Source organism: the organism of the source record quoted next, unplaced genomic scaffold (assembly GCF_019419815.1).
Source record: "Pyrus x bretschneideri cultivar Hongxiangsu unplaced genomic scaffold, Pyrus_bretschneideri_v1 Contig30, whole genome shotgun sequence".
NCBI lineage: Eukaryota > Viridiplantae > Streptophyta > Magnoliopsida > Rosales > Rosaceae > Pyrus > Pyrus x bretschneideri.
This window is the reverse complement of record NW_025999613.1, coordinates 245,226-255,922: the sequence shown is the minus strand read 5'-3', so window position 1 is coordinate 255,922 and position 10,697 is coordinate 245,226. Positions and strand designations below refer to the sequence as shown.

General features: G+C 36.8%; 1 pseudogene; it reads left to right on the top strand.

The window, feature by feature from the left end:
- The first annotated feature begins 338 nt into the window (after positions 1-338).
- On the top strand, positions 339-1,514 carry LOC125479924 (annotated as a pseudogene).
- Positions 1,515-10,697: the final 9,183 nt, after the last annotated feature.

The window sequence follows — 10,697 nt, the reverse complement described above, 5'->3', positions numbered from 1 at the left end:
ACCTTTGCCACAAGTCACATAAGCCTTAAGGTGAAGACTATCCACGCATCGCTTCAAGCTCAAAACTTGAAGCAATCGTTCAATCGTTCGTCCGAGATCAAGTCATCACGACCCTTAGATCAACAACCTACGCTACCTCAAATTTGAAGACTGAATCAAAGGAAAATTGTAAACAGAGATTGTAACCCTACAAATTCATCAATACAAATTTACTTTGTACACATGTTCTCGTTTCATTCATTACAGAATTTTCGTGTTTACAATAATATGTTTAATAATTTGCTTTGATAGCTAAGTCTCTAAACCTGGTGGTGTTCTTTCCTATTTCATGTAAGTGCATGTGGAACAAAACTGCCGAAAGTGAAACTCCTGCAGATACGGTGGTCGAAATCCTATCTAGGTTGCATCCAAATCTCTGATGCGATTCAAGTGCATACGCAAGTCTTGGTGCATCCTCATCAATAGTCCAAGTTTTGTTGCCAAACACCTCAGTAGTTCCGTGGACAACAAACTCTCATCCTCCAATGGTATCCGTCTCAACCGTTCTCAAGGTCACATTTTCCCGGACCAGAGTTGGAAACGAGAAATTTTCTAGTCCTTGATTAATCTTTCCATTGATAGTGATGAGCACAACCGTCATTATGATGTTGAGGACCTAAATATACCGTTTCCATTGGAAGATCATGATCATGTATCGATTCTCGGTTATTGCAATGGGATTGTCTGTCCAATAGTAGGGGGAAAATGCTCTTTTATGCAATCCTGCAACGAGGGAATTTAGGCAACTTCCAGATTCTTGCCTTCTTCTACCTTTCCCTCCCGAGGGAAAGTTCGAATTGGAATCGACTTCAAGGAATGGGATTTGGCTATGAATGCAAAGCTAAAGAATACAGGGTTGTGAAAATAATAGAAAACTGTGAGTATTCAAATGATGAGCTAACATATTATCATCGTATTGATCTTCCTCACATGGCTGAGATGTACACCATGGCTGCTAACTTTTGGATAGAGATCAAGATTGATATATCAAGTTATACCTACCACTATTCTTGTTCAGTGTACTTGAAGGGATTCTTTTATTGGTTTGAAAGTGATGGCGAGGAATACATGCGTTCATTTGAGTTTGGTGATGAGATATTTCATATAATACAATTACCTTCTAGAAGTGAATCTAGTTTTACGTTTGATAATATGTTTCTGTATAATGAATATATCGTTTCATTTTGCAGGATTCTAGATTATTGGAAGTCCTTGAAATATGGGTAATGGACAACTATGAAGGAGTTAAGAGTTCATGGACAAAACTCCTAACCGTTGGACCCCTTAAAGGCAATGAGAATATATTGACATTTTGGGAAAGTGATGAGCTTCTTATGGTTACCTTCAATAAAAGAGCCATCTTTTGTAATTCTAGTGGCGGAAATGTCAAGTGTCTTCATATTCCTCCTATTATCAATGAGTTTATAGATTTCTAAGCTCTTATTTATGTGGAAAGTATGGTTCCAATTAAGTGAGTTGAAGGCAAAGTTGCATTTTCTGTTATTTAATTTGTATGCATGATATACGGCATGCATCTTCTAATTTTACTTTTTGGCCATTGTACTATGTTTGCTTATATGGCCTGCCTTTAGTTTGGGGCTTTCCACATTTTGTAATGTTATTCTATTTCAAAGTGTATGATAACTATTTTCTTGTAGTTAATCTATTCTATGTCTGTCTCTTTCTTTCTTTTCTTGGTGATGCATGATTATCCCACTCATTCAAATAAAGCATAAACTTTGAAAACTTCGCACGATCTCAAGTCTAAAAATTCAAAGTGACTCTGTCAAAGGAGTTTCCTTTAGCTCATCTTGTATAATACAGTTAGCAGCTTAGGAGACGCAAATCGTAATAAGTGCGTTCACGATTGGTGGGCTACGGGCTCATGGTGCCTTGACCCCAGAAGTCCAGTGTACCATCCAGCCTCCAAAAAGTTTGTACAACCAGTAAGGTTATGGGTTTTAACATTCAAATATGATCTACAACATTCAATGGCAATCCAGAAATCATCCGAGGGTGGCTCTAAACTCCGACCCTAAGTACGACTACTTTTATCCTAGTCCAACATACTAAGTATGTTCTGTGACATCATATCTTAGCGGGTTCAAATGGGCATCCAGACTAGGCAATCCCCAAGTGAAATTTTATTCCAAATGAGCTCCAATATGTGGAAAAGCTTGGAACACACTAGTCAAGGTAGTCCAATCGAAAATGCTTAGGTCTGACACTTAAGGTTTGACAAAAGGATTCAAAAATTGTTTCCAACCCACATGTCGACGACCAAGCCCACAAAGAACTTTTTCCTAAGATTCACCGGCGATGGACATGCAATTTGGGCCAATGCAAAAACCTTCCCTTAGGCACCAGCTGCAGGTATTGGAATCCTTGTTCCCAAAATTAGGGCAAGGTAAAAAAAAAATGTTTTGTTCTTCATGGAATTATTTCAGGTATAAGTCAAAGTTTTCCTATCTTTAATCCGATAAATGCAAGTTAAAGTTTTCCTATCTTTAATCCGATAAATGCATTTGACAAGTACAAAGTAAAAGATTCTTCACTTATTTAATGCTTAATTCATGGTATTGGAGTAGGTGGTACTCTGGATATTGCAGTGAGAACCTTTATGGATACTAAGTTTGGGAGGTGATGTTCTTTCGAATTAACTCTACCGATGGGAGCTTTTGAGCTCTTTCCCATGCCCACAAACTTACTCGGATTCCACTTTGTTACTTGTTTTCTCTAAAACTGTTTACCTTGAGATTTATTGGATTAAGATTTTTTTTTTTAGCCTAATTACTTTCAGTTTTTATTCAGACACATGTTTATTATCAAAGTCCCAAGAGAAAGGCACAACAAAGTACAACAACTTGGGGGTGACAAGCTCTCACCCCTGACGTAAAAAACTTACCTACAAAGACTCTGGAGCAAACTTGGTCGGGATCATCAACTCCAAAGAAGGTCAGTCAACACCTTCATCCACTCCCAAATGTAAGGAAGAAAGCAGTGACGAAGGATCCCTTGAAGATTTTCAACACTTTGCTGAGATTGAACGCGCATGCAAAGATTGCGAGGAGGATACTGCATAAGATTCAATGTTATGGTACAAATCATGAGAAATAAGGGATGCTACTATAGGATTATGGCCCAACTGGTTTTTGCCTAATCTTTTTTGGCATGGGTTGTTAAGAAAGACATGGTTTTTTGGTTTTAATATCCTAAACCTCGTATGATCGAAGAAGGAACTAGGCTCAGTAAAGAGATTAGGGAATGAAGGAGGAGTCTCCATGGTGTTGGTAGGAGAATGGAAGGTTTGATGAAACCCCATCCTAGAGGGAGCTATTTAAATGCAAAGTGCCATGCGATCCGACTGTTGAATACTAAAAGACTTTGCCTCGAGATCGGTGGATGTGGAGATTGAAGCTAATCAGAGAAATGAATGGCCACCTCTTGCAAAATGTGCCCACATGATATGCATAATCATTACGATCTTGATGGCACGGTACTTGAGGTTGCACATCTGAATTCGGAACAACTCTTCTACTCCACAAGAAATTAGATCACTATATAAATAAAGAAGACTAAACGGCTTGTAATCCAGCTTACATTGAAAGGCATGGTCTTTGATAACTATCCATTCTCAAAGGGAATAGATTGTTGTTGCCCTCATCCTGTTCTGGGGCAATAGGTAAAGTCCGAGCGACTCCATTGGATGACCATGTTTGTTCTGCAAGAACGTGATCTGATCTGGATATGGACTCAATTAGATCCTTATAAGTCTTCAGGTTCCTAAAATCCAGTGACGCACCCCGACCCCAATAACACAACTTACGAGGCTGTGAGTGCTGATGGACACTAAATTGACCATATGACCGCATCCAAAGATGATGTCACAAGCTAACTTAATGAGAAGGCCATAGCAAGATATTTATGATGTGGAAGAATTTGAACCAAATACGTTCATTAAAAATAAAAAATCCATAGTTGCTACAAGAAATCACTTCTAATCCTCCCCACTTGGGGACACAAATTAACTCGAGTTTAACCCCTGATAAGCTCATATTTATATAAATATTACATCAAATTAACTTGTCTTTTCTTAGTTTGTTCCTTATATTTTTGACTTATTTACTTTGTTTTTGTGTTTTGGAGGATTTGTCAAGTAAAGAAAAGAAAAATAACACAAGTGGAATTTTAAATAACAAATTCGTCAAAACTGTCTGTGCAAGTCAGCTAACTTTGGAAGCAAGTTGCGGACAGCTCAGAATGAATTAGAGAATGACCCTTATATTCTTGGAAAGCTACGGATGTCTATTTTCTGGAGAATTTTGTAGATTGCTAATATCATTTTTCTAGAAGAAGTTATGGCCGCTTTAACACTGAAAGGTTCCCAAGAGGCTGAGCAGTTTGTAACTGACAAGAAAGCATTGAAAGCAATAAATCCAATAAAACTAACAGCCAAAACTGATGCAGCCAAGAACAAGCCAGCTAACACCTATTCAAATATCAGAGGAAATGGAAAATTAAGTGAGAGTAATGGGCATAAAGGCTGCCCAAAGAGTTACAATTGTTTTAGCATTTCCTCTCACTTATTGTCATCACTAAATGGTTGTTAGTGGGATGAGTTATGAAAAAAAACTATGCCAGCCGAAAAGAAGAAAAGGGCTGCAGGTTACAGCGGCAAAGAGGGGGAAAAAGTGGAAAAAAAAATGGAAAAAAAAAAGGAAGAAAAGCAAGGGAAAAAAGAAGGCTGCTGCGTTGGGGAAGGAAGGAAAGGAAGGAGGAAATCTTGGCATTCTCTTCTTTCGGTTTTATCTTCTAAAACTCATGTCTTTCTTTTGGTTTAAGTTGAGAATTATGTGTAATTAATTTTTAGTAGTTAGGGGCAGTTTTGAAGCCCCTAATATGATTGCAATTTTGTTATGACATTTCGTTTGAATTACTTTTATGAATGGATGAAAATTGGTTCACTACTTGTCTCATTGATGAATTCTTTATGTGTTTTCTACGGATGCATACTTAGTAAGCATATCTAGGATTCTAATGCTATGAATATGTGTGTGCCTGCCCTTGTCGAATGAGGACCTACATATGTTCTAGAGTAGTACTTGTTAATTGCGATTAACATGTGAATCAATTTCTAGGATAAGTAAGATAACGCTAGTACTTACGATGCCTTGTGATGACTCAAACTCTTTTCGTTCTTAATGATTTCTACTTGTTAAATCTATGAACACACCATTCTAGATTGCATGTTAGGGACTAAGTTAAGTTGAAAACGCCATTCTCTTAACATACTACATAAGAAAGAGTAATAAGTTGAGTTCTAACATTGAGCCAACTTGAACATCTTCATCCGGAAATAGAAGGAATTTGAATGAAGCATAACATGTTTGCATGATTATTTGGTGGTGGATAGCAATTTCCCTAACTCGTTTTTCTTAATTTGCTAACTACTTAAAAATCTGTTTCTGTTCTGTTTTTGTTTGATTTAATTTAAATAGAAAATCAACTCCAAAAATCCCAAAAATTTGTGTGAGTGTAGCTCTGTGGGTCTAGTATTTGCATATAAAATTTCGTAGACTTTAGATAAATGTAAGTCGGTCTAATAATTATTTTTCGGTGGCTGGGCAGTAAGGACAACAGCCCAGTTTTTGTCACATTTTAGGTAGTTAAATAAAACAATATTCTGCGGGAAAGACCCTTATTTTCATATGCTACAATTGAAAAATCTTAGTGTTACTAAGGAAAATTAATAGAACATTTGTGTGCTATTTTGTGGTGTGCTTTCAATCCTACCAACCCCATTATTATCACATCACATCAGAGTAGTTAGAAGTTTCACACAAAAACAATTGCTCAAAAGTGCATGTCTAATGCTCTTTCATTATACCCTTTAAGTAATTTCTCTAGTAATTTATCGAAATTGTGATGTTAATATTGGTCAATGATTAGTGCATACCATATTTCACCCTGGAAGTTACATTTCCTGATAATATGTTGGATTTAAATGAATGTAATTATATGACTTTGTGTTGTTATGGCCAGGCTAATGAATTGGACCAAAATCATGTTATAAATCCTTTGTTTTAATGTAATCAGCTGGTCTAATTTAATTTGAGCGGCTTATGACATTGGTTGAAGTATATAGTTCACTATTTCCGGTTTACAATATACATGAGGTTTGATATTCATTTCTTGATCTTTTTGTCAGGTCACTTAATAGAATTTCTTAGAAATTAAACGGTGAGATGAAGAAAGGAAGATGGGGCTGCAACAAGTTAACCCAAGGAGCAAGGATAATAAATTGGTGATTAAGCTTGTCAGTTATGGTACGAAAATGAAACAGACATGGGAAGGCAAAGAACAAGGAACGGCTGAGACATAATTGGCTCAATAATGGGTTGTTATAAATGACCATTATTCAAGAGGTTTATGGGGGTTGGCTGCGGCAATCTCAATATAACCATTCCCATTTTTATGTTTTTGAGCAGTTTTGTTCTTTCATAACTTTTAGAGTTTCTTATTTTTCTATGTTGTTATATGGAGCTAATCTCCCTAGCTAAGGCTAGGAGGAAAACCTTTAACTACTATGTGGTTTTATTAGTTTGATTCGAATTGCGGTATCAACGATAAACTCTTGTTATTGGTTTGTTCAAATTAATATCTAGTTTTTTTTCCATTTGTCGATTGATGAATGTTAGTTACTATTCATAGGTTCAATCATGTTTTTCCTAGAATTTGGTTTTAGCATTCATGCATTTATGAAATGAGATAAATTAGTAGATATCTAGTAATTTCGATGGAAGTATTTCTTGATAGTTTGCGCCGGAGGTACAGGTTATGATTGGAATTCTTCCTATAAGGAATTCAACTGAGTTTATTGGGAACAACCATGGTTAGAGTTTGTATGTTTTTGTATGTTGCATCTTGATTGAGTTATAAAAAGAATCAAATTAATGAAATTACATATGTATGTTGAAGGTGGACCTCTAATGTCTTAGTGCTCTTATATTATTGGAATTAATTTTTTAAAAGTTGCATCTTATTTGAAATTGTTCTTTTTTTCAGTTTCAACAAATTCTGCAGTCTTTTTCAACTCTTTCTGAGGAATATTACACTCGAACTTCGATTTTATACAACTATGCAACACTTGCACTTGGGTTTAGCAAGCACACAACAGTAAACGCACAAAAGTGCAATGCTAGCATAATCAAAAGTATGATCATGCCATTACTACACCATAGGTAAAACTGCAGTAAATGAACCATCACCCAAAATCCAAAGGATGAAAGCCTCACTGCCAAGCCCACTCGTCACCACCGGTGTTCTCTTTACTCTCATTACATCTTGAAGGGGTCGATAAAACAAAACGTGACTCAACCAGTTTTATCACATTTATAAAATCATCATTCAATGTAATAACCCAGCTCTGTTTTGAAAACATATATTATATAATAATATCTACTACCATAATAGTGAAAATCTCATCAATATCTACAATTGAAAACATTCAATCCAAGTTCAGAAAACATACCTTAACTCAATCAATCATACTAGCGTCCACTAGCATAAATATTCAGAAATCATGCCTTAACTCAATCAATCATACTAGCGTCCACTAGCATAAGTATAGCAAGCAGGATATACTAGCATCAACTAGCTAAACTCAATACCGGTAATAATCAATAATCCTAGCGTCTACTAGGATAAAATATCACCTGTAAATAATCTACAGCTGAAGATAGCTATACAAAATATCAGATGATGACCATGTCGTGAAAATAAATCACCAACGATCTAAAGATATTGTCAAATATCATCATAAGTCTCATTAGAGACTAACATAGTAAAATATATAACGTAAACCCCTTCGTTAAGACCATCTCCAAAGGAGATGTCAAATATGCCAATTAAGATTAAAAGACATTAGGGTGTTCTCCAATGGATATCCCATATACATTTAATTTAATTTTTTAATGCATGGGTCTCATTAACAACCAATAGAATAAAAAATAAAATTAATTTTGATTATTTCTTAATAATTAAAGTAACTATGTGCCCAATAAAATAATAAAATAAATATTTGACACATCCATTGGAAAAGAAGAGGATTTAGCACTTGCACTACTTTAAAAATCCCCGCCTTGCGGCGCTAGGCAGCTAGCCACTACCCCGATTAATGCTTAGGCGTTTGAAAATTAAGAAAGGGTGCCTAGACTAGCTGAGGCGCCCGCCTAGGTCGTAACTCACTTAGACATAAAATAGATAACTTTCAATTTGCATTTTATTTTTTTTTCCAATAAATTGTAAGATACTTGTTGCATACTTAAATGAACGCACATTATATCTTTATTTCACATGTTTTCTGTTACATTCCACATAGCCCAAGGGAGCGGACCCTATAAGCCTTATATGTACATGTCCACCTCCATACAGCATGAGAACTTCCCAATGGGTAACCCATCATGGGATTGCTCTCGCGCGCTACTCGCTTAACTTCGGAGTTCCGATGGAACTCAAAGCCAGTGAGCTCCCAAAAGGCCTCCTACATCGCCCAGGGGAGTGGATCCTATAAGCCTTATATGTACATGTCCACCTCCATATAGCATGAGACCTTTTGGGAGCTCACTAGCTTCGGGTTTCATCGGAACTCTGAAGTTAAGCGAGTAGCACGCAAGAGCAATCCCATGATGGGTGGGAAGTTCTCGTGTGCTACTCGCTTAACTTCAGAGTTCCGATGGAACCCGAAGCCAGTGAGCTCCAAAAAGGCCTCGTGCTATATGGAGGTGGACATGTACATATAAGGCTTACAGGATCCACTCCCCTGGGCAATGTGGGATGTAACATTTTCCTTATGTTTCAAAACTTCATAATATATATGCATTCTATTTTGTAGTTTATGATGAAATTATATATATTTTAAGTATAAGCAGACACTTATTTGCAGGAAATATGATGGATTTACTTAAATCCGCTTAGTCCGCCTAGGCGTTAGGTCCCAGCTCACCGCCCGACTAGCGGCTAGCATCTTTTAGAACCTTGAGCACTTGTATTCAATTTGCCACATCAACTATCAAATAAAATTTTGACATATTATATTTGACATCTCTTTTGGAGATACTCTGAAAGGCTATAAATGTTCTTTGTTGTCTAAAATTTTTTAGCACCCCAGATTTTACTCATAAATGTTTGCACTTCTATGCTAGAAGGTTTAACTTGATTATCTTGAATAAGTACAAAGCTATTAATTTTTTATGAAGGGAATTTCAAAGAAAATATAAGGGAATTGTTAGTATTAATTGGCTTTAACATTACAAAACGTGGAAAATCCAAAAACTAAAAGCAATCCATCATGAGCAAACATAATGTTTAGGTAGGAATTTCACTGGGAAAGGTCCCTGGCTCGAGCACACAACTCCTCGAGGAGTTGGTACTTTGGTTGGTTGCCGAGCTCCTTCTTACTAAGAGGCTACAAGAGGAGAACAAAGTTAGTTTTGAAAGATGCCTTTGTGGGGCCTTAGGTGTAGGCCTTAAGGCTCATAATCAAAGCTAGTTAAGTGCTTAGGCGTGCCACTACCATCTCAGTATGGCAGATGTAGAACAAGTGTGTTTAAGTCAATTACTTGCGCCCCAAGTTATTCTGACTTCTTATTATCAAAGGATTGTCCTACATGGGTTAAGTCTACTCTAAGTTCTTTTCTGTGCCTTGAGACCAAGGACCTTAGTTTATTATCTTGTATGCTTTAAAGGGTGAAAGTCCAGATGTGGCTTAAAGTATCAGTCTAATTCCCGTTCATCTTTTTTGATACTAAAACCACTAAGTGAACCGGATCTGAGGACTAATGGAGCTTCTAAACACCAAAAAACTAGAAATAACTTGATATATACTGTACAATACATCATAACACCAGATCTACTAATGGAAAGACGAAACAAAGAGAGTCGAGCAAGATTTCACCTTGTCGGGCAAGGTTAAATGTTTTGCAGTCTATTCTCTTTGTGATTATAAAGGGTTATGTGTTTGGAATGGATGGATGGTAAACAAGTTCACACGAGATAGTCAATACTACGCCACTAGGGCTGATAGCAGAGCTTTAAACTAGACAAAAGATGGCTTTTGTAGGGAATGATCCTGAAAAGGATTGAGATCTGGGCTGATTACAACTTTTAAATGCAAATATGGCTTGAGAGCAGAGTTTGTATGTTTGTTTGTTTCATTGGAAGAGTGTCCTTGTCTCTAGGCCCTGTTTTCCCCTTTTATAGGCAATGATCTTGGCTGTTGCAAGCTTTGTTTGAAAGCATTTCAGTGAGCCATCACATTTTTTCCATCGGTTGTCACATCCCTTGTAAGCACCTAACGTTTGCATTAATGAGGGGCCGTCATATTGTCTTTGTGATGGATGGATGGGCTTGGTATTAGACCTCGAGCATGTCTCATTTCTTTAGTTCTTTTGGGTTTTCTCTCCTTTAAGTCCAAAGTCTAAATATTAATCCAAACAATGCCCCCTTTAATCTTTGTCGAGCTTGCAATTCAAGGCATAGATAATGATTAAACAGCCACCACCGTTGCACGCCCCTACTCAGAACTTGTGCCGTTTTAATGCAACCATTTGTGAACTGGACCCTTACACTAACCCACGATCTCTGTGTTGGAAATGTGC